The sequence below is a fragment of the Lissotriton vulgaris genome, chromosome 2_1 (assembly GCF_964263255.1).
Source record: "Lissotriton vulgaris chromosome 2_1, aLisVul1.2, whole genome shotgun sequence".
NCBI lineage: Eukaryota > Metazoa > Chordata > Amphibia > Caudata > Salamandridae > Lissotriton > Lissotriton vulgaris.
The window spans coordinates 2,032,919,460-2,032,944,242 of NC_141687.1; the positions used below are offsets into that span (position 1 = coordinate 2,032,919,460).

The 24,783-nt window shown below is 51.6% G+C and overlaps 1 protein-coding gene across 1 annotated transcript in view; it reads left to right on the top strand.

Annotated features, from left to right (window-relative positions):
- The window catches only part of ATP8B4 (ATPase phospholipid transporting 8B4 (putative)), a 3,619,152-nt gene that overhangs the window by 1,759,132 nt on the left and 1,835,237 nt on the right, over positions 1 to 24,783 (top strand). The window lies entirely within an intron of this gene.

Here is a 24,783-nt window from a genome sequence, read left to right on the forward strand (position 1 = left end):
CTTGTAAAGCTCTTGACCGCTGAGGTTACCGACTTGTGGCTCACGCTGGCTTTACATCCGGTTCCCGAGAGGTTGGTATAATGGTGAAATCCTCCTTGGCCCTTGAAATAGATGACGTCACCCTCGATGATCGGGGTCGATATGCTGCTGTCTCGGGGAGATGGGAGGGGAGGCTGATTGTAATTGTTGCGGTTTATGTTCCCCCGGGACTGCAGGCTACCACTTATGCTGACCTTGGTAGGACTCTTCTAGGGCTTCCGGACGGTCTCCTGATCATGGGTGGGGACTTCAATTCGGTAATATCGGGCGAGTGTGACCGGCTGCCCCCTAGGGTTCTGCCGTTGTCCCAGATGTGGTTGACTGACTTGATTGAGACCTTCGGGTTGGTGGATGTTTGGCGGATGTTGCACCCCACACAAACTCAATACACTTTTCACTCTGGTGCCCATGGCAGCCTCTCGAGGATTGATTACTTTTTGATGCTAACTGCTAACTCCTCCATGGTGCGTGGGGTCCGGCATCTCCCTAGGGGTATCTCTGACCATTCCCCCCTGCTACTCGAGGTTTCGGTGGGAGGCTTTTCTGGAAGTAGGGTCCCTCCTGTCCACCCCTGGCACTTTAGGAATCCTCAGCTTCGCTCGAACTTGGTTAAGGCGATTGATTGTTATTTTGATGAGAATGTGGGATCGGTTGCTTCCCATACGACTTTGTGGGAGGCTTTCAAAACCGTTATACGGGGTTCCGCGTTGTCCCTTATTGCGGCTGATAGGAAGACTAGGAGGGAGGCTGTGTCGGCTCTTGAGGCCGAAATAACTACGCTCGAAAGTGGGTTGTGTGGAGACGATACACCTGCACTTTTACACTCCTTGGAACTGAAACAGGCAGATTATAGAGCCCTGGTAACTGACGCTGCTAAGGTGATGCGTATGAATCGGCTAGGCCATTTTTACGATGTGGGTGATAAGGCTAGTAAGCTCCTGGCGTGGTTGGACAAGGCTGAGAGACTGAACCGTGTGGTGCCCGTAATCACCCGTGAGACTGGTGAATGTGTGACTGATCCGGGGGAGATCGTGGAATGTTTTGTGGACCATTTCCGAACGGTGTACAGATCTGTGAGTGACCGAGATGAGGCTGACTCCTGTTTGCTTTTGCGCTACATTGCACTACCTTGTGTGTCGGAGGAGGATAGATTAGCTCTGGAGGCGCCTATCACGGTGGACGAGATTGCTATTACCATTAGGTCCTTGCGATCAGGCAAAGCAATGGGGCCCAACGGTTTGCCTATCGAGCTCTACAAACTGCGACCTGACAAAATGGCTGCCCATTTGCGCACTATGTTTGTTGATGCATTCGAGTCGGGCCTCCTTTCATCCGAACAGCGCTTGGCTACCATAGTGGTCATCTACAAGGATGGCAAGCCTCGTGACCGATGCACCTCTTATCGGCCCATTTCTTTGCTCAACGCCGAGCCTAAAATTCTGGCCAAATTCCTGGCTAATCGTCTATTGTCGGTGATCTGCCACTTGATCCATCCGGATCAGTCCGGTTTTATTCCCCATCGAAATACAGCTCTCAATCTCCGTAGACTCCACAGCGTTCTCGCAAGAGCTGAGACTCTCACTGAACCTGCAGTAGTGGCCTCCCTGGATGCCACAATGGCCTTTGACACCATTGAGTGGCCATATTTGTGGGCGGCCCTTTCCAAGTTTGGTTTTGGTCCTAGCTTTATTGCATGGGTGCGGCTCCTGTATGAACAACCGTTAGCCCAAGTTGTAGTGAACGGCAGAGTTTCTGAATCGTTTCCATTGGGACGTGGCACCCATCAGGGGTGCCCGCTCTCTTCACTTCACTTTGCATTGGCATTGGAACCCCTGGCAGCGTGGCTTCGTTGGGAGCCCTCGATTAAAGGGATCCAGCGGACACCGGATTTGGAGGATCGCGTCTCGCTATACGCTGACGATATTCTTCTTTATTTCACCTCCCCTCAGAAGTCTCTCAACGTGCTCTTCGATGTTCTTACCTCCTTTGGGAAGAACTCCGGGCTTGTTATTAACTGGACCAAATCGTGTGTCTATGTTATAGCGGGGGTGCTGCCTCCGCTGCCTCGTAGATTCCCGATTCAGGTGGCAGAGGATGGCTTTAAATATTTGGGAATTTTTATTTCTATGGACTCCTCAGTGCGCTATGACCGTAATCTTTATGCTCCTCTTCGTCGCCTCAAGCAGGATGTACGAAGGTGGCGTGATTTGCCCTTGTCTCCACTGGGACGAGCGGCACTTTTTAAAATGATGTCCCTCCCCAGGTTTTTATATGCCTTACAGAACTTTTTCGATCCTGTTCCCTCCCGGTATTTCCGTGAGGTTGAAGGCCTTCAGAGGCAGTTAATTTGGGACGGACGAGCCCGCATCTCCCTATCAAAACTAACGCTCCAATGGTACCATGGCGGCATTGCTCTGCCTGACATCAGACGTTATTATTGGGCCGCGCAATTAAGTGCGATTAACCATGTGACGTATTCTCCAGGACCCACTCCCGCTTTCGCTATGGATAAACTCCTGTTGCCGGGCGGCAACTTCGATAGAGCTTTATATTCGAAGGCACCACTCCGGCTCCTGACTGGACCTACAAAGTGCGCCGTGCGTGCCTGGAAGGATGCGACTGTGGCTACTGGTTGGAGCGATAGATTGACGTGTATGACCCCGCTGTATGATTCTAAACGGCTGGGTAACCTGTGGTGGACGAAAGGGTTTGACAGATGGGATATGATTGGTATTAGCAAGGTGGAGGATCTTTGGGCCAGAGGCACAGTAAAATCCTTTGAGGCCCTGAAGGTAGAGTATCAACTGCTCTCTGCCTTTCCACCTGGGACGGAAATCCCCCAGTCTTCCCCGCTGGAAGATCGTATTCTTGACGGCCAGGTCCCGGACAGTACGATTTCCTTAATTTACAAAAAACTCATTAACACCAGGGCTGACCTTCTGGTGAAGCTTCGGGCCTCCTGGGTAGCGGATGGTCTCGAATTGGATGACAAAGACTGGCAAATGGCTATTTCCTCCCCTAAGGAGGTGCCCATTCCGGCTCGGCTTCGCTTTGTGCAATTGAAGATCCTCCACCGAGTCTATGTGACTGGTATGCGTCTGGTACGGATGGAGCTCTCAACTGATGGATTGTGTAGGCGTGGCTGTGGTATGAATGGCACCTTTCTTCATATTCTGTGGGAATGTCCGGTTATTTCTGCTTTTTGGTCTAGGGTGCATGGTGTGATGGGGCGAGTCACTGGGATCCCCCTTCTTCCTGAGGCGAGGCGTTGCCTGCTTAATGTGTGGGAGCCTACGGATTGTACGGCCGCTCAGACCTTCTGGATCACCCTGGGCAACATGGTTGCCAAGAGGGACATAGCGCAACTCTGGGGCTCCCACAGACCACCTGGAATTAGTGCCTGGAAAGATAACATGGATTGGTGCATGTTTCGAGAAAAGACAGTGTATGAGGCTCGAGGTCGTCCTAAGAAATGGGGTAGAATCTGGGCGCAATGGAACGAATATCGTGGAGACATCTGTACCCCGCCACTTGATTATACTGAGACCATTCCCTCATCCCCGTAATTGACGTTCCCTTAGATTAGCATCCATTCCTTTTTAGCACTTCCTTTCATTGTCTCCCTGTCCATTGTAGAACTGGTTCCATTCTTATATATTGATTTCCCCCCTTTCCTCCCCTCCCACAAACTTGACATTGTTTTTACCATTTGTGTGTTTCTGTTGTTTGTTTGACTTCGACAAAATTACAAAATTGAACCTTCGTTATCCTTTATATGATGTTTTATGGGGGCGTGGCTTGAGCGCCGAGGGAAATGGCGGCGTGAGCCCGAAGCTCCGCGCCTCTTCCCCACAGGAATCCTGATAAAGGGGCCGTAGAGCCTGTGTGTGCCCCGGCGCCGATTGATAGCCCGGCGGTGACTGCTCGGGTGAGATCTGGGCAGCCGGCGAAGTCGCAGACCCAAGAACGACCGCCGATCGCGGCGGCCTCTGGAGCGGTGGGGAGAATGGCGCCGAGCAAGATGGCGGCCGCGGCGGAGCCTTAAGAGGCAGCAGACTACCAGAGGAACGCACTGCCGGCGTGCAAGGTGGAGGCACGATCGCCGGCAGCGACGGACCCCACACGGCGAAGACTGCTCCTTAGCGACCAGCTGCGGTGTGCGGCGCCATCGGAAGTGGGCGGTGCGGACGGAGCCTCCTGGCGGCCCCTTGCCGTGCAGTCGAGAGTCGGAGCCCCGACCCGGCCCCAGGCACCGGTCGACCCAGCAGGTGAGCGGGGGCCGCCCAGAGAGGGGATCCGTGGGAGACGGTGCGCGCGGCAGCGCATCCTGGGCCCCCCTCGCCCCCGCAGCAGTGGAACACACAACCTATGGGGACATAAGGAAGGGTCCCAAGAGGCTGAGAAGGGCCTTTGGCGTTCGGCCCACCAAGCCGCCTCAGGGGGGGGAGTGAACGATACCCCACAGTGCTCAGGGGCCGGGCGGCGCGATGGACGCTCACACTGGGGCGCAGTGGACGAACAGCGAGGCCCCGAAGCGCACAGGGGTGGTCCACGTGGCCGAGGCCCGAGATCAGCAAGCAGACGAGGAGAGCGAGAGCGTCGGGCCGGCCACGATGGGGAAGCCGAGGACCAAGGCGGAGGAGGCGGCAACATCGAACGCAGTGGAGGGGGGCCCTGCGGAGCAGACAGACCTGCAGCGATTGCAGGACCGAATACTGGACGCCATAACGGCCACCAGGGATGCGCTCCACAACGACATAGCGCAGGTGGCGTCGGGGCTGGGCCTACTCCGGGCGGACCACGACAAACTGAAAGACAGGGTTAAGGAGGCCGAGGTGGTGATCGGGGTCATGGCGCCGGCCCACAAGGCGATGGAGAGTAAGCTGACGGAGGCCTTGGACCGCATAGGCACCCTAGAGAGGCGGGCGGAGGACGCGGAAAATAGAAACCGACGCAGCAACGTACGGATCGTAGGTGTGCCGGAGACGGAGGGGACGGGTGACATGATTGCCTACGTGGAGGAATGGCTGAAGACGGTGGTGGCGCCGGAGGGACTTTCACCGTTCTTCACTCTGGAGCGGGCCCACAGGGTCCCCTCAGGACCACCCAAGCCCGGGCTCCCACCCAGACCGATTATAGCCAAGTTGCTACACCACAAGGACAGAGATCCGCTCCTGCGGAGGGCTCGCGAGGATGGCCCCTTCCAGATTGCGAGCAGTAGAGTTACACTCTTTCCGGACTTCACCTTCGAAACGCAGAAACAACGAGCCTCCTTCCTCACGATCAAAAGGGAACTGCGGACTGAAGGGATTCCCTACTCCTTGCTTTTCCCAACCAGGCTTCGAGTGGTAGTGGACGACAAGGCGATCTTCTTCGCGACTTCAGCGGAAGCTTGGGACTGGTGGGAGACGTCCAAGGCCGGGACTGACGGAGCCAGGGTGAGAGAAGAGCGAGAGAAGGAGCGGGAACGCTCGCCCAAGCGGCTGCGGAAATCGAAGAGACTCTGGAAACGGGGTCGGGGGCAGCTGGGCCCATCGGCCTCTCAAACTGAGGCGGAACGACAGGCGGCGCTGCTGGAGGTGGGGAAGCTAGGCCGAGCAGAAGGTCCCGGATCTAGAGGGGCCACAGACTCGGACACTCATGTTTCGGCCTCTGGATCGGAGTCGGACTTGTCGGGAATACACCGCACGGAGGGGCCGCTGGTGACACCGCAGACGGCGGACGAGATCCTCAACATATGAACTACTGGCGATGCAGAATGAGTAATGTTTGGGGAACCGGGAGGGGGGATCGCTGCCTCCGCACATAGTAGGGGCCGGGGCACATGGCGGGGCTCAGGGCAGAAGGACCATGAGGAACTGGGGAGGGAGGGAGAAGATGGGCGGCGCAGCCTCCCTCTGGACAAGGCCGTGCTCCGTAGGCCCTTAAGGCACCCACAGCTACGGCTGTGTAGTTGAGACCTGGGTCATCAGGTACGGGAGTTTGGATGGGGACTGGTATTTCGATATTGGGGCCTGTTCTGGGGGAGGGGGGGTTCCACAGTTGGGGATTGTTTGCTTTTTTCGATATTGTTGACCCTGGGTATACCATGGGCAGGGCTGTTGGGGAGTTTTGTTTCTTACAGAGGGGGCACCATCACCGCCAACGGGCTGGACCTGGGGGGAGGGTTTCGACCAGATCACTGGGATAATGGCTAATGTAAATGGTTTGACTTGTATTACCTGGAATGTCCGGGGCCTACACACTATGCAACGCAGACACAAAGTGCACGCCTATCTAGTACGGAGGGGAGTACACATCGCGCTCCTGCAGGAGACGCATCTCACAAAGCAGGAGGGGGAGGCCCTACAAAGGAGATGGCGGGGACAGGTTTATCACACCAACTATTCGGCCTATGCGCGAGGGGTGCTCATATGGATTAGGGCAGGCACGCCTTTCCAACTCACACGTAAATGGGTTGACCAGGAAGGGAGATATGTGGTGGTGGAGGGGAAGCTTGAAGGTAGAGATGTAGTATTGGCTAGCATCTATGCCCCAAACACGGACCAATTAGCTTTCCTAGCTACACTGTCAGGCACGCTGGCCCACTCCCTTGCGGGCCCGGTCCTGCTGGGGGGTGACTTTAACTCCATTGCCGACCCTTTGCTGGACAGGTCTCACCCCCCCCTTCGTGACTCCCCGGTTCACAGGCTCTCTAGGGGTAGGAGGGATTGGCAGGAGAGCTGGGGACTCATAGATGTTTGGAGAGGGCAACACCCGACTGATCGGGATTACTCATTTTTCTCAGGGCTCCATGACTTGCATGTCCGTTTGGACGCCATACTTTGCTCCCGGGAGGTGCTACCATGCGTCACTGGCTCGGAGTACTTATCGAGAACAATCTCAGACCACAACCCGCTCCTGATCCGGCTGGCGTGGGTGGCGGAGAAGCCCAGGGTTCCGCTCTGGAAACTGCGGCCTGAGACACTGGAGGACCCCCTCTTCGAGGAGGCCCTAGCGGAAGGCGTGACCTCGTATTTCGCGGAGAACGCAGGGACAGCAACATCAAGGGCGACGGACTGGGATGCCTTCAAGGTAGTGGTGAGGGGTATCTGTATTAGAGATTACGTAGGCGTGCGGAAGGTACTGCTGGGCGATTTGGCGAAGGCGGATGCTGGACTGAGGGAGGCGGAGAGGAAGCGGCCTGGACGGCCGGAACTTCAGTAATCTCTCTGTTTGGCCAGGGAGGCGGTAGCCGTCGAGGTGGAGAGGCTTCGAGCCTTTGACTACAAGCGCTATGTGGTACGCTCCCATGTTGATGGCGATAAGGTGGGCACCCTCCTAGCGTGGCTCTCGAACCCCTCCAGGCGATGTGCTCCCATACTCCAGCTGCGGGATGTGATGGGAGTGGTACAACAAACTCAACTAGGCATAGTCAACGTTTTCCAGAAATATTACGAGGGCCTGTACAAGAGTGCCCCGGGAGACAGGGCGGGACTGGTGGGTCCCTTCCTGGCTGATCTGCCCCTACCCCGGATAGAGGCTGAGCAGGCGAAGGACTTGGGGTCGGACATTGACGTGGGTGAGATACGATCGGCGGTGAGGCGCATGGCGAGGAACAAATCGCCGGGGATAGACGGACTCCCCATAGAGTTCTATAACAGATATCTAGACATACTGGCACCGCGACTCCTGACTGTTTATAGGGAGGCCAAGGCGTCGGGTCGGCTACCGCAGTCGATGAGGGAGGCATTAGTGGTCCCACTGCTGAAGCCCGGGAGGGAGAGTGATGACCCTGCGTCCTATAGACCGCTCTCTATGCTCACCGCGGACTATAAAATCCTGAGCTCCATTTTAGCGGCGAGACTCCTGCCTCACATGGCGGAGCTTGTACATGACGACCAAAACGGTTTTATACCGAAACGCAACACCACGGCTAATATCAGACGGCTCCTCCGTATCATGGACGGGCTGACTGAGGGGACAGGGACGGAGCTGGTCCTATCGGTTGATATTGAAAAGGCCTTCGACAGCCTCGAGTGGGACTACCTCTATGCTGTCATGGAGCGTTTCGGCCTGGGAGCTGGCTATATCCACTGGACTAAGGCCCTTTACGCGGAAGCGACTGCGAGAGTAAGGGTAGGGCCGGTGGTGTCCCTCCGATACCCGGTGGAGCGGGGCACTCGACAGGGCTGCTCCCTATCACCGCTCCTTTTTGCACTGGCTATTGAGCCGCTAGCGGCTGCGGCCCGAACGGGGCGGCACACCCGCGGAGTACCGACCCGTGACGGACATCATTTCATCTCGCTGTATGCCGATGACTTATTACTATTCCTCTGCGACGGTGGTGAGGACCTACGGAGGGCGGAAGCTCTACTTGAGAGCTTCGGAGAGATATCAGGCCTGCGGGTCAACTGGCCCAAGACGAGCTTGTTCCCGCTGCTGGAGGGCACTGCCCAGCCGCAACACCAGTTTGAGGCGACCTGGAACCCTACCTGCATGAAATACCTGGGGGTCCACATCTACCATAAGTCGGAAGACTTACTTGAGGGCAACCTGGGACGCTGTGTGCGTGGACTGAAGGGCTGTATGTCCTTCTGGTCCACATTACCACTATCAGTAGCGGGCCGGATTTCCCTACTAAAGATGGTAGCCCTACCGAGATTACTGTACTATTTCCGGACGCTCCCAATCTGGATACCTGGCTCCTTCTTTAAGCTCCTTAAATCTCAGATCACATCATTCATTTGGGGAGCGGGACGATGCAGAGTAGCGCTGGCCACGCTCTCTCGCCCGAAAGATGAGGGGGGTTTGGCGGTGCCAGACTTTGAGCTCTATTACCTAGCGGCCCAATTACAGGTCTTCACGCAGGAGGTAGCGAGGGTATTTCGGGGCCCAGAGGACGAAAGTTCGCGGGGAACGCCCAGGCACGTCCTGGCGTACATAACCCTCCAGCAGCGGCTGGACAGTCGGGATTTGTCGCTGGAACAGCGCACGTACCGTCAATGCTGGAACCGGGCCCAGAAGAGAGCGGGTACCCAGCACCCTTACGCGCCTGAGATACCACTGGCCATGCTGACGGCACTACCACATGGCGGTGACTGGTCGAGCCTGCAGGAATGGGAGGAAGCGGGAATACAGGTAGTTGGGGACCTCTTTGAAAGTGGTGCACTGCTCCCGTTCCAGGAGTTAATAGAACGCTTCGGTATCCCGAGAGGGGGATTTCTGCTACACGCAGCGGTAACCAGGGCGATGCACGCCCACTGGGGCACGGGGCTTGGGGAACCCGAGACGGCAGCGGCGTGCCAGTACACCATGATGGCGGCGGGCACGATTAAGGCGGTTACATGCCTGTATAATCGAATGGTTAGGGAGAATATCCCTCCTCTCACATCCCTAAAAACCAAATGGGAGGCGGATCTGAATAGGGACATACCGGACACGACCTGGGCACAACTTGTCCGTAGGGCTCGCAACAGCACAAGGAACGCCAGGTTCCAGCTGATCCATTACTATGTATTGCATAGGGCGTACATGACCCCAGGTAGAATCAGGCGGTATTTTGGCGATGACACAGCAGCCTGCCCCCGGTGCCCGGAGGAGGGGGCTGAGTTGGTACACATGCTATGGGCGTGCCCGGCCCTACGGGACTTTTGGCAGGAAGTAGGGGAGGTGCTGAATGAGGTGACTGAACGATCGATAGAGTACGGACCGGCCGAATGTCTTTTGCACTGGTTTCCCCATACCCCCAAAAATAAGCTCACGAGTAAGTTCATCGACATGGGACTGATGGTAGCTAAGAGAGAGATCACCAAGAACTGGAAAGCGAGGCTGGGGCCTACTCCACGTAGGTGGCGGCAGGAGTTTCTGAAATGGGCCACGGCTGACAGCACACATAGATACCAACTTGCGCGCAGGACCCCTAACCAGACAGCGTCTGACACTGCGACCGCATGGGAAGTAATGGTGCAGGCACTCAGGGATAGCGAAGCTGACGCAGAGGAGGAGACTCCCGGGGTAGAGGGCACGGAGGAGACGAGTTAAGGCCCCAGGAACAGCAGGAATATGGGGAGCATGAAGCTAGCAACCCAGGGATGGTATTTGCGTAGCCTTAGGCGGGTGATGGTGGGCGGGATGGGATGGGGGGGGGGAGTTTATGGGTTAGCGCAGGGGGGGGGGAGTTGGGGACTAGCGCGTAGTTTAGCAGGACTATAAAAGTAGACATACACTTAATCCGGACACTAACCACTCCTCTGTATGGAACGTCAGGCATGGATGTGCAGAGGCTTCAACGCCGCCCAACCCCCGGGTTGTGGGCCGGACGGCTGTGTACTGATTGGAGAAATGTATTATATATCTGCTGACACTTATGATACTACTGCTATGCGTGTATTGGCCTGTACAGGTATGCCTACAATAAAAATTGTTTAAAAAAATATATATATATATATGATGTTTTATGCCACTACACCGTAATGAATCGATTTATGGCCTTTTCCACAGCGCAATGTGGTTGATAATTCACTTTCTTGTCATAGCGGCCGGCCCGATCGGGTTGTAGGCAGACGCTGTGTATTGTGCATTTGATAAATAAAGGTTTTCAAAAAAATGAATAAATAAATAAATAAAAAATAATCTTTGAAAGTGCATGCACTACTGCATGCATGTCAGTGAAAAGTAAGTAGTACTTTCGACAACTGTGGAAGAAAGAATGCGACAGTACAGGGCTGCATTAATTGTTATGCTTTTTAACTTGCATATCTCTGCAGTCTGAGAAACACTTTGTACATTAATTTAGCTTGGAAAATAGCAGAAGTAAAACCTATACAATGGCTGGAGGGATGGATTAAGAAGCAGAGATCAAACAAATGCAGAGTCACACTCATAGAAGTTCACGGTCATAACCATTACTTAAAAGTTAGAAAAGAAGCAATACTACTGTATGTATGTTGTTGTAGTTGTCCTGTTGAATTTGGGAAGTTGCATCCATCCAACCATTCCTCTTATTAGCGGGACTCCTCCATTCCATCTGACGGTCAGTCCATCAATGTTGGTGACCAGAAGACACCCTATCCACTGCCTGCCTGGCAAAAAAAAGGTAGTGAGCGAAATCTCCCAGGGATTGTGAAAATCACTGAAAAATCAGAACAATCCCAAGCCATCCAGCCCCTCCATGATGTTTAAATTCAAGACACCCCACAGAAAGACTCAGTCCACCCACCACTGAGTACCCCTGGGCAAAAGGCCCCAAAACAGCCAAAAAATCGAAAATCCCAAAACTGTAGTTGCAGCAACTGTAATGCCCCAAACAAACTTACTTGTGAAATTTCTAATCCAAAAGTGATCCAAAGAAAGTCAAAAAGGCCTCAAATCCAAATATCCAGCAGCATCCACAAAAAGTAATCCTTCCAGCTCCAGATCCAAAGGAAAAGTGACCAGGAGATGGACAAAGCACTGGGAGGAGCCTGCTGGACAGGAACAGGAAGTTGAAGACTGTGGGGCACTTCCTTCCTCCCCCCCCCTCCCCAAAATGGACTCCTCGCAAAAAAAAGTGCAGGCAAATGTCAACCTGAGGAGTTATTCAGATAAAATCATCATTTCCAGAAGGTTTATGCTGCTTGCTGGTAGATTTCTTGTGCAGAATTGCAAATTTTGTATTTTCGTGAGTGCAAGATTGTTGCTGCTCGCTGCATCTACAAGGTCGCAGTTGCGAAGTGCCGCGATACGTGATTACGGCGTACTCGCGTTGACAAACTCTCGCTGTGCAAGTTGGCAAACCGCGATGATATAATCGCGCTCGCCAAATTCCCGCAGGATTTGCAAGGCACGCCGGCGCCGCTTAAACCTCAGAGTTTCGTACCTGGAGCAGGAGGTCCATAACTATAGGAATTTGGTGGAGGGCCTCCGCTTCGAACATGCCACCCTCCGCATGATGCCCTGGCTGCTAAAGTCAACAGCACCCTGCCTTAGTGTCCCTTGCCCCTTTTTTAGAGACTTTTGGGGGGGTGGGAATTGGGAAATGGGTTTTTGGGGGACTTTTGAAGGACAATCGTTGGGGTTAGGGAGGGTCTTGCGGGAGATTATTTTGTTAGGGCTATAAAAATATACTTTTTGAAACTTTATCCGACCATACCTGTTTTTTACTGCTTTTGAGTCTGGTGAGTGGGGGTTTAACAGTAAGTTTGTTTTCCTGAATAGTCCTAGGACTTTAGTAGTACTACCGTCAATCTCTCGTCTCTCCTAATACTCCATTATATTACCTCCAACCAAACGCTTATCTTACCTGTAATTTGTGCTTGAAAGTAGGGCTAGGCCCAGGGCTGGCTCCACGGGAAACAGCGAATAAGGTTGGCAATCCAGGGCGGATGAAATTTCCTCCTCATTGCGGTGGTACTAGTGGTGTGACACAGTGGCAGTTGCATGCCTATGGAAAAAAAGAAAATGAAACCTGGTTTGTCCTTACTGTAGCATTACAACGGTACGATAGAGAATATAGCAGGTGACAGTACACTAGACTACAACAGTGCCACAATGTAGCCTAACAAATGGTAAAGTATTTATAGTATAACTTGTACTTGCGTAGGATTTCTTTGACATTGGCTAATACTACAAGAAATAGTACTGAAGCTGAGTAAGCCTAGAATATATCCTCGGATTCCTTCACCAGCCTGTTGCTATGACCTTATCCTCCCCAGCAAGTGTGTGGAATTATTGATGTCAGTTAGTCACACATCAAGCAAAACCACACAACCCGGGGGAAGAGCGTTCGGGTTTGTAAAATGGATAGGAATGGGGGTTTGTTTTTGGGTAGGTTTTGTTGAGAGAAAAAAAAAAGCACAGCATGGACAAACAATAATTGAACATAAAGAAATTTTTAGTTACAAAGCTAACCATAAATCTTTTACGTGACATAAAGGAAGTGCATGCACTACTGAATGCATTGTTACAGAAAAGTAAGTAGTACTTTCGACAACCGTGAATGCCAGAATGCGACAGTACAGGGCTACATTAAATTAGGTTAAAAAAATAGCCGAAGTAAAACAAATAGAATGGCTGTAGGGATCAATTTAGAAGCAGAGAGAGATCCAAGAAATGCAGTCACACACACTCATTGAATAAAATAATGGATACTGTATTTGTATTGTTGTAGTTGTCCTGTTGAATTGGGTAAGTAAGTTGCTTGCAGCAAACAATTCCTCTTATTAGCGGCACTCCTCCATTCCAGCTGACGCTTCGTCCATCAATGTTGGTGACCAGAAGACACCCTGTACACTGCCTGCCTGGCGGATGCTGAATTGCGGCTCGCTAATGTGAAGCCTGACTCCATCCTTTTTTCCCCATTGCAGACTGAAACCCGGCCTGTAATTATTGAACAAAAAACAGCACTGGTAAATAAATATAAGGTATGTACGCTGTGTAGTGCAAAAAGTCACACTTTGATTTTCCTAATAGACAGTACAACATTTTTGAAAGTGCGTACTCTGTCTGAGTCACCTTTTCAAGGATAAATAAGTATGGGCGAATTAATTTAACGGATCTTTCCCCTCAAGCTAGGTGTACTGTAAACTGTGTTTTAGAGCAAAATTAGACCTTACCAGCAGTGCTTCCACCCAGACCCTTACTAAAGCCAGTTGCAAAAATGTAGAAGACCCCCAATCAGATCTCAAAAAACGAGGCCTAGCAGAAAACTGGTGACAAAACGTACTTCGAAAGTAAAAGTAGGCCAAAATACCCCCTTACCCACCGTGGAATGTATTCAAACCACTTGCAAGCAAGCAAAAGTATCCATAGCCAGCATCGCTCCAAGACTCGAAAACCCCCCCACCCAAACACGTGCAATAGAAATACTGCTAACCCTAACGAGCCCTAAGTTAAGAATAGTGGCAGAGGCTTTCTTTAACTATGCCAAATCCCCCCTTTCCTACCATGGATTTTCTTCAAATGACTTGCAACCAAAATTACACATTCTCACGAGTGCTCTAAGACCCCAGAACTCAGTTGCAAAAATCTAGAACACCCCAAAACACATGCAATCCTGCTGCTAGGGCTAACCCTAACGAACCCTAAGTTACAAAAAGTGCCAAAAGGCTTTTCCTTATGGATTTTGTCCCAACCACTTCTATCCGGTATTAGACCTTCCCAGGAATGCCCCAAGACCCGCCAACCCACCCGCCAAAAAGCTCAACACCCCCAAACAGCCCAAAAGCAAAATCTCATGCTTACAATATTTCTCGGCCTTCGGTCCAAACGCGCTGTGTAGCTAGGCCATAACTCCGGTTTACCACCACGGATTTCCTGAAAAGCAAATGCAATCAAGATTAGAGTATCCCAGCAGTGCTCCCAGACCCCGAAACCCACCCACAAACAGCCGGAACCCCCCCAAAGAGCTCCTCAAAGGCAAGCAAGTCAGCAAAAACACAAAAAAAATTCCGCCTCCGATTTGGTCCAAACCACTTTTATCCGGTATTGGAGCTTCCCAGCAATGGCCCCAGAGCCGTCAACTCACCCGCAAAGAAGTAGAACACCCCCACAAGTGCTGAGTCTTTCTTCATTGGGCGTAATCCAGCCCTCTGCTTTGATGGAAATAGGAGTCTGGAAGAGGAGGATAGAGGAGCATGTTCTTCTGAACTTGTGAACCTGAGGAATGCAGACTGCGGCACCTTCAAATCAATAAGCAAACAAGTGAAGACAGTTCTGCTGATGGGCTTGTTTTTGTGATTAGGTGATTAAAGTTTGAATTATATTAACTGTGCACAACAAAGAAAGACAGACACACAGGAATGAAAGTGAATAAGGACGAACAAGTAAGTTTTATTGATTCATTGTCTCATTTTCAGGGCTCGGTGTTAAGGTCCAGGAATAAGAATAAGGCTTCGTCTTCATACTCTGCGAATTCAGGCAGGGTGAGCTCAGTGTTACCTGACAGATTAGAAATTCTCTCATCTACGTTGCCTTCCACCTCGTCTTCATCCAGCGTGCTTTCTCGTACTTTGTAATCTGGTGGTATGAGGTGCTGATTCATCTTGATCATTGTTAACCTCTCCATATTTTTGGGCGAGAGGCTGCTCCGTTTGGGAGTTACAATGGCACCAGCAACACTGAAAACACGTTCAGAAGACACGCTTGCGAGTGGGCAAGACAAGTAGTTTAAAGCCAGGTTGGAGAGCTGTGGCCACAATTCTTTTTTCCCATGCCAATACGCCAATGGGTCAGCATTAACATAGACCTCTGTTGAGTCATTCAGATAGTCCTTCACCATCGACTCAAGGTCCTCATCCAAGGTTCCTCCACTTTGCTTAGCTGTTGCTGTACCTGTGACCTTTTGAGAACCAAACCCAAGCCTAGCCAGCCAATCCTCTTCAGCCTCCAATGTTTCTGTTGTGTCTGGTGCAGATGATCCGGTTGCCGGTGCCTTTAACGGCTGAGAGGTCACTTGTGCCACAGCCACAGGTGCAGAAGTGGATTGTTTTGACTGGGGATGGCCTGCTGATGCTGATGTACTGCCTTTTCCTTCAATTTTCTGCCGGTCTCTTTCAAACCTCTTGGCTGACAAGGCTAGCCAACGTTTGTACTTTGGAACATGTTCATCATCAAAAGGAAAGAATGCTTGGCCTGCCAGCGCCTTTTTGTAGCGTGGATCCAGAATAGTAGCACAAATGTAATGCTGTTCTGAGTGGATCATTTTAAGACGTTCATCACCACGTAGGCGTTCTAATAATTTCTCCGCCAAAACAAAAGGGTCTTTGTTTTTTTCATCTTTTTGAAACACAGAACACACCTCCTTCAGTTGGTGCTCCAGCATGTACAACAATGGGATCGCTTTTCCCAAATTACAGTCCTCCTTGATGACTGCACGCATGAAGACCTCAAAAGGACGAAGCATGCGTGTCAGGCTTTTAACTATGTGCCATTGCTCCGCACCCATCCTCAGGTCCTTCTGAGCTGTACCCTGTGTTAAGAAATATTGATCGAGTACCGTATACTGCTCATACAGACGCTCAAGCATGTAGAAGGTTGAGTTCCAACGTGTTACTACCTCCTGGATGAGTGCTTTCACTGGCATTCGACGGTCATGTAGCAGGCTCCTCAGATGCTTCCGGGCCTTAAAAGGATGGCTGAAATGGTTGCACATTTTTCAGAAGGTCTTCACTACCTCGTACGCTGGACTCTTTATCACTCAAGAATTTTTTGACAACCAGGTTTATATAGTGCGCCAAACACGGCACTCTGAAATAGTGACCCAGCTCCGTGGAAACATAACCAATCTGGCGTTTTTTTGGGGACAGCCAGTCAAGGACCTTTGTGTTAAACTCATCCAAAATGTTTTGTGCTGTGTGACGTTTCTCCAAACCAAACATGGCTAGTGTTGCATGTTTCCGAGCAGCTTTGAAAACTTGGTCCGGGTCAACACCTGCGTTTAGCTTTGCTTTAACCCCTGAAAAAGAGACCCAGTGTGCAGTGATGCACATGTAATCAGCGCCTGCGCCACTGGTCCACATGTCTGTTGTCAGATGTATAGTGTGAACAGCACTCTTCTGCAAAGCTGCCCCAATCACCTCCAGCACATCTTCATGTAGTGCTGGAACCGCAACTCTGGCAAAATAGAACCGGCTAGGAACCTTCCATTTAGGGCAGAGCGCTGCCACTAATTCTAGAAAACCAACCCCTTCTACAAAAGAAAAAGGGAGAAGGTCCAGAGCTAGCATTTTAGCCAGCTTAGTGTTATACAGACGCATCAGTGGGTGGTTGTGTTCATATTGCGCCTCTGTAAACAACATCTTTTTAATGTTGCCCTGGACCAAGCATTTACGGGATGATGATGATATCTTCGACCCAGTTACGCTCGCTGATGAACTTTTGCGCATTGGTGTCTCACTCTCTCCCGCACTCTTAGTGTGGCTCACATGGGGTGTGCTGCTTACAGGGGTACTGGGTGTAAGTGAAGTGTTTGACACGTCTTCTTCCTCCTCGCCATCATCAGATGAAACAGCATTACGTGCAATTCGGGCTTCCTTGATCGCCTGTAGGTGCGCAAACCATTGGACAGCGTGCTTTCTTTCAAGATGACCTCTCTGGCCTCCGGTACATAGTTGGAACCAAACTTACCACAAATAACTGCAAACTTACAAATCCTACAAATGGCGAGGTTTTCCTTTTTTGTGGAAACACTAAAGAAGTCCCAAACTGCGGACTTGAAATGTCTTTGGGGGCCGGAGGAGGCAGGGATACTGGTGGTGGTGGTCCTGCTGCTAATGCTAGATGAAGTGGAGGATGTGGATTGCCGAACTTCAGTACGTTTTGCACTTTCACCACCACTAATTGAGGTCGAGGTGGATGGAGGTCCCTTCTGGCGACTAAGAAATATGGAAGCGGTAGGTGTTGGTGTACTAGTTAACTCCAATGAATGTGGTGTTTCTTCCATTGCCTCCTCGTCGACAACATCATCACGCGCAGCAGCTTCTCGGGCTAGGGTCAATATGTCTTTTTGCTGCATGCCCGCTGGGGCTGCAGTGACCTTTATGATGACTGGCTCGTCGTCGTGAGAGGCTTCATCAGCAGCAGTATCCGTCACTTCTTGTTGAGCCTCATCACACTCCATAGCTATGAGTTTTTCGACGACCTTCCTTTTACGCTTAGGTACCTTTGTCAGATCATGGTGTGCCTCACTCTCAGACCGCAGTGGTGGTTCCCAACTTTGATCCATATAATCCGAAGGAGGTGGGCTTGAAGAAAATGTAGACACCCCCCTTGATATTTTCCTTGCTAGGGATGTGGAAGACAATGAATGATCATCAGGAGGAGTGGCTTCCTCAAATGATGCCTCGGTTTGATTGTCGATTTCCTGATGTGCCCCTACTTCGGGAGGAACAACTATTGTGGGCACTTGTGACCCTCCATGCACCTCTGCTTGCGCATCTCCTTGCGCTGCCTCTCCTTCCACATGTACTTGGGCTTGTACTTGCACATGTGGTTGTTGCGGTTGTGGTTGTTCAACACTTGTCAGATGAGTTACAACAACCTGTGTTGATTCAGGGACATTGCTGCTACTTTCTTGCGATGAGCCAACATCACTGGTCGATGGTGATTGAAGAAGTACACTGACTGCCTGTGCAGCACTTAAGGGCTTTGACTTAACTTGGCATGGTGGTGGAGGCACTGAGCCCAATGGAGCGGGGGTGCTGCTCCCAGCTTGGTCCCCAGCAGATCCCGCTGCTGCTGCAGGCGTACTTTTTTTTGTACTCCCAAAAAACGCGGCGGTCGGCACACCAGCCTCCTTGGTAACAAACAAGTTACTTACCTTCGGTAACGCTTTTTCTGGTAGATACAATATCTGCCTGTGGATTCCTCACCTTGTGAATATCCCCCTTGCGTCAGCAACATTCGGAAATTCTTTTTGTAGCTTCGCGCCGACGTGGACGCGGACGTCACAGAGACACGGCTCCGCTCGCGACTCCGCTGACGTCACCGACGCCTACAATAGGCCCATGCCGGCGTGATGACATCAGTTCCGCCCTTTTTTCCGTGCCTTCGAGGCACACGGACGGACCGATGACAGTAGTAATGTACACAATATACACAGTATAGAAATCAAAGTAACACACACAGTGTGAAGTAAATGCAATAAAACATTTTACAATAAAACAACCCATCAGAGATACTCTGGCAAAGAAGAGTGGACAACGGGGAGGCGGGTGGGTCAGTGAGGAATCCACAGGCAGATATTGTATCTACCAGAAAAAGCGTTACCGAAGGTAAGTAACTTGTTCTTCTGATAGATACATCTGCCGTGTGGATTCCTCACCTTGTGAATAGAGTCCCACAGCAGTCCCCACTCCCGGAGGAGGGTGACCACTCTTCTAGACCAGGAAATCCTGAAGAACAGAGCACGCAAAATGACCATCCCTCCTCACTTCGGTATCCAAGCAGTAGTGCTTCGCGAAAGTGTGGAGGGAAGACCAAGTTGCGGCCCTACAAATATCCTCTACAGGCACACCTCTAGCCAATGCAGAGGTCGAAGACTTAGCCCTAGTTGAATGAGCTCTTATGCCCTCTGGTGGTTCCTTACCGGCCAAAGAGTAGCAGATCTTAATGCAGAGGACGATCCACCTCGACAAAGTCCTCTTATGGACCGCTCTTCCCTTCTTGCAGCCAGCAAAGCCAATAAAGAGTTGGTCGTCCATGCGACAGTCTCTAGTTCTGTCCAAATAAAAAGACACCGCCCTCATGGGGTCCAGACGGTGCAACCTCTCCTCCTCCTTGGAAGGGTGAGGGGGAGGATAAAAGGAAGGGAGGGTGACGGATTGACCAAGGTGGAAAGAAGACACCACCTTCGGCAGAAAAGCAGCCCTGGTCCTTAGAACCATTTGATCAGCATGAATGGACAGGAATGGGGGCTTGGAACTAAGAGCTTGAAGCTCACTTACCCTCCTTGCCGAAGTTATCGCAACGAGGAAAACAGTTTTGAAAGTCAGGAGCCTCATGTTACATTTATGAAGAGGCTCAAAAGGAGCACCCATTAAAAATGTCAGAACTAGATTCAAATCCCACTGAGGCACAATAAAAGGGACAGGAGGGAACTTATTAACGAGGCCCTTTAAAAACCTCAAAACTATAGGAGACTTAAACAGAGAAGGCTGGTCAGGCAAACAAATAAACGCCGACAGCGCTGACAGATAACCCTTCACTGTGGCAACAGCAAGCCCCTGCTATGCCAGAGAAAGGGCAAACTGGAGAACATCAGATAAATGGGCCCTCAAAGGGTCTATGGACTTCTCCCTGCACCAAATAACAAACTTAGACCACCTATAAGAATAGATGGACTTAGTGGAGTCACGCCTGGCTGACAAAATGACATCCACCACATCGTGAGGGAGAGAAAAAGAAATCAGGTTGCCCCGTTCAATCTCCAGGCATGAAGGTGTAAGGTCTGGAGGTGGGGGTGTAGAACCTGCCCCTCCCACTGAGAGAGGAGATCTGCCCTGTGAGGGAGACGGAGCGGCTGGTGAGAGGAGAGGTGGAGAAGGTCTGAGTACCACACCCTTCTTGGCCAATCCGGGGCAATCAATATGACTCGGGCCCGGTCTTGGCGAATTTTCCTCAGAACCCGAGGAATCAAAGGTATGGGAGGAAACGCGTAAAGGAGTTGCGAGCTCCAACTCAACTGAAACGCGTCTCCCAAGGCTCCTTGCATCGGATACTGGAGACTGCAGAATGACAGGCAGTGAGCATTCTCGTGAGTGGCGAACAGGTCCACCCGAGGAGTCCCCCACATCCGAAAGATGTCGTGAACTACCTCTGGATGGAGCCTCCACTCGTGATCGGCAGAGAACTGCCGACTGAGACTGTCTGCACGAACGTTCTGAACTCCGGCCAGATGATTTGCCATCAGACAAATCTGATGGTCCTGAACCCAGGACCAGAGACGCAGAGCCTCTCTGCAGAGACACTGCGACCCTACTCCTCCCTGTTTGTTGATGTACCACATCGCGGTCGTGTTGTCCATTAGGACTTGGACCGACTGACCGCGAAGGGAAGAGAGGAAGGCCTTGAGCGCCAGACGAATTGCCCGCAATTCCAGAAGGTTGATGTGAAGCAACCTTTCCTCTGGAGACCAAAGACCTTTGACCTCCAGGTCCCCCAGATGAGCACCCCACCCGAGGGTGGACGCGTCCGATACTACTGTGGCAACCGAAGGAGGAATCTGAAAAGGCTTTCCTTGTGACAGATTGCCTTCCACACTCCACCAAGACAGATCCGCTGCAGTTTCTCTGGAGATCTTCACTGACTCCCTGAGATCTCCGCTGTGCTGATACCACTGCCTGCGGAGGCACCACTGGAGTGCCCTCATGTGCCAGCGTGCATGGTTGACCAACAGGATGCATGAAGCCATCAGACCGAGCAGGCGAAGGACCTTCAGGACTGGAACAACCGCTCCAGGGAAAAACAAAGGAATCATCTCCTGAATGTCGCGAATCCTTTGAGGGGGAGGGAATGCGCGACACACAGTAGTGTCCAGTACCGCACCTATGAACAGGTTGCGCTGTGAGGGCACCAGGCAAGATTTGGGTACATTTATCGAAAAACCCAACCTGTGCAACAACTGAGTTGTCACTTGCAGATGATGGAGCACCTTCTCCGACGACTCCGCTTTGATCAGCCAGTCGTCTAGATACGGAAACACCCCGATCTTCTGAGATGAGCTGCCACCACCGCCATCACCTTGGTGAAGACTCGAGGAGCAGTAGTAAGACCAAACGGAAGAACCACAAACTGGTAGTGTTGTGACCCCACCGTAAAACGGAGATACTTTCTGTGCGACTTCAGGATAGGAATATGAAAATACGCATCCTGCAAGTCGATTGACACCATCCAGTCTTTTTCCAGCAGCGCTTGAAGAACCTGTGCAAGAGTGAGCATCTTGAACTTTTCCTGTTTCAGGTAAAGGTTCAAGATCCTGAGATCCAGGATAGGTCGAAGCCTGCCATCTTTCTTGAGGATCAGGAAATACCGGGAGTAGCACCCCTGACCCCTTTCCTGCTCTGGAACCACCTCTATCGCACCTTTTTTGAAAAGAGCCAGGACTTCTTCCTGCAGGCGAAGCAGGTGGTCCTCCGAACAATAACCCTGGCAAGGAGGGTAATTGGGAGGGAATTCCCGGAAAGGAAGTGCATACCCATTCCCTACAAGATTGAGAACCCAAAGATCCGATGTAATTAATTCCCAATCTTGTAGGAAATGAGTAAGCCGACCCCCCACTGGGCCCACATGATCCGGAATGGCGGATCTAGGGCTGCTTTGCTGCATTGACTGGGGGTTGGGAAGGAGAGGAGGAGGAGGAGGAGGAGGATTGACGACCTCTAGGGCGGGATCTTTGTCTGCCCCTGTACGACTTGTACAGCGTATTTTGTTGCTGCTGAGGCTGTTGCTGGGAAGGTCTGTAAGAGCGAAAGGAAGATCTTCCGAACCCCCTGAAGCGTTTACCAGTAGTTCCTCTGGACTGAAGACCCAAGGACTTTGCAGTGGCCCTACTGTCCTTAAAACGTTCCGAGGCAGCATCAGCCTTCTTGCCAAACAATCCTGAGCCATCAAAAGGTAAGTCCAACAATGCAGACTGGACGTCCGCAGAGAACTCTGATGACTTAAGCCAGGCGGCCCTCCTGGTGGCCACAGATGAACCCATGACCCTTGCCACCGAATCAGCAGTGTCCAGGCCGCTCTGAATCACCTGTCTCGCAGCTGCTTGAGTGTCTGAAATCACCTCCTGAAAATCCTTCCGGTCATCTTCAGGGATTTTCGGAACTAGCTGCTTGACAGAATCCATCAAGGCATGGATATATCTTCCCATCAGGCACGTTGCATTGGTTGATTTTAATGCCATACTGGCTGATGAGAAGACCTTCCTGGCACCCTGATCTTGCTTCCTGGATTCCTTGTCCCCAGGAACCTGTGGGAAAGCTCCAGCAGACTTCTTAGAGCAAGCAGCCTGCACAACCAAACTCTCAGGCAAGGGATGAATAGATAAAAATGCAGGGTCCTCAGGTGCCACTCTGTACCTCCTTGCAACTGATCTCGAAACTGCAGGAGCAGATAAAGGCTTCTTCCACACCTCATAGATGGGCTAAGTCAAGGCCTCGTTGAAGGGCAACACAGGCTCAACCACTGACGAGGGAGAATGAAGAACCTCAGTCAAGATGTTAGGCTTATAGTCAGCAGTAGGAAGAGTAATGTTCAAAAGGCTCGCTGCTTTTTTAATAACAGTGTGATAAGGCACCACATCCTTTGATGGCACATTAGAAACTGAAGCCAACTCCCATTCAGGTGACAGTTCAAGCCCACTGGCCTCACACAAATCCTCAAAAGGATCCTCAGAATCCCGTAACTCTCCTTCTTCAGTATCCGAATACTGATACCTATCTTCTTCCAGGAGTCTCTGAGCCCTTCTCCGAGACCTTTCCTTCACAATCGAAGCCAACGGGTTCGGAATCGACTCCGACGGCCCCGGAGCCGGCGTCGAACCCGACGTCGGACGAGGCTTCTCAGCTCGAGGTCGGACAGAATCTTGCCTCGGAGTCGTAGGCATCGGCGTCGATGTGACTGGCGTCGACGGAGTCGGCGTCGAGCGCTGCGGCGTCGACGACACCAGAGGTGTCGGTAAATGCCAATGCGGTGGTATAGCCGGCATAAAAGGCATGAAGGGCGCAGGGGCATAAGCTTGGGGAACACCCAAGTTGAAAGCCATAGGACCCGTGAGACCAACAGGTGCACCAGACGGGAACATTGCCCTAGAATAGACACCAAACATGGCGTTCAGGAACTGAGATGGATCCTGACCTGGAGCTGGAAACTCAGGATAAGAATCTCTGGGTCGTTCCTGAGGAGGCGGAGTCGAGACGACGTCGACCTCTTCAACTAGTCCTGGAACCGAGGTCGACGAACCCGCAGGCACCGGAACTTCGACTTCACCAGCCCCCTGCTCCTCACCTTCATCCTCCTGACCAGAAGGATTGGATGGAACTGGAGAATGGACCTGCTCCTGTGATTCGGGCGAACCTGGTTGTGAAGCCTCACCCACAGAGACATGCTCCGACTCCGAAACCACCAACTCCTTACTCAGGAGCTTAACCTGGGACTTCGGTCTCGAACCAGAGTCTTTTCCGGAGCGATGACGTGACTCGTGGCTCCTCTTCTTGTGCTTCTTCCTCGAAGACTTCGACGCGTGAGCTGAAGACGACTCCGAGCGTGACCTCGATCGAGACCGAGACCTCGACCTCGACCTCGAACGACGAGTTCGAGACTTCGAAGATTTCTTTTCCTTCTTACTCTTAAGCTTAGCCACAAGGAGTTTCGCCTCTCTCTCTCTCAGCGCCTTCGAAGTCATCTTCTTGCAGCAAGCACAGTCCTCGACATCATGGTCGGAGCTTAAACACCAGACACAGCAGTCATGTGGATCGGTGATGGACATTGTCTTGCCACATTCGCCGCAAGCCTTGAAACCAGTCTTCTTCGACGACATCCCGAAGAATATGATGTTATACAGAATAACAGGAAAATAGTAACAGTTACTGAAAAGCTACAGCACGATCCCTGAAAACCGTTAGCGTCGACGACGCGGAAAAAAGGGAACTGATGTCATCACGCCTATTGTAGGCGTCGGTGACGTCAGCGGAGTCGCGAGCGTAGCAGTGTCTCTGTGACGTCCGCGTCCACGTCGGCGCGAAGCTACAAAAAGAATTTCCAAATGTTGCTGATGCAAGGGGGATATTCACAAGGTGAGGAATCCACACGGCTGATGTATCTATTAGAATTGCTTCTTCTGCGCCTTACTGGCAACTTTCTTGCTAGAGGAGCTACGGAGAAATTTTTTTGGGGCCATCTTCTTCAGAGCAGGTCAGAACAGCAGGCCGCAGTTGCACGAGTTGCAGAGTTGTCTGTGGCCAGACGTGACGTCGCGTGACGTTATGCTGCACACACACACACCGCTGCAGGACTTCTTCCTGGCACTGGTGGTTCTCTTGAGTCTTGTGCACCTAAAAGCAATGGAAGACCGAGGAACATCAGTTCAGTTATACACCCCCAAAAAATCGAAAAAAAAACAGAAAAATCAGCACAATCCCATGCCCTCCATGATGTTTAAATTCAAGACACCCCACAGAAAGACTAGGAACATGCACCACTCACTACCCCCTGGTGAAAAGGCCGCAACAGGCCAAACAAACGAAAATCACAGAAAAATCAGCACAATCCCAAGCCATCCAGCCCCTCCAT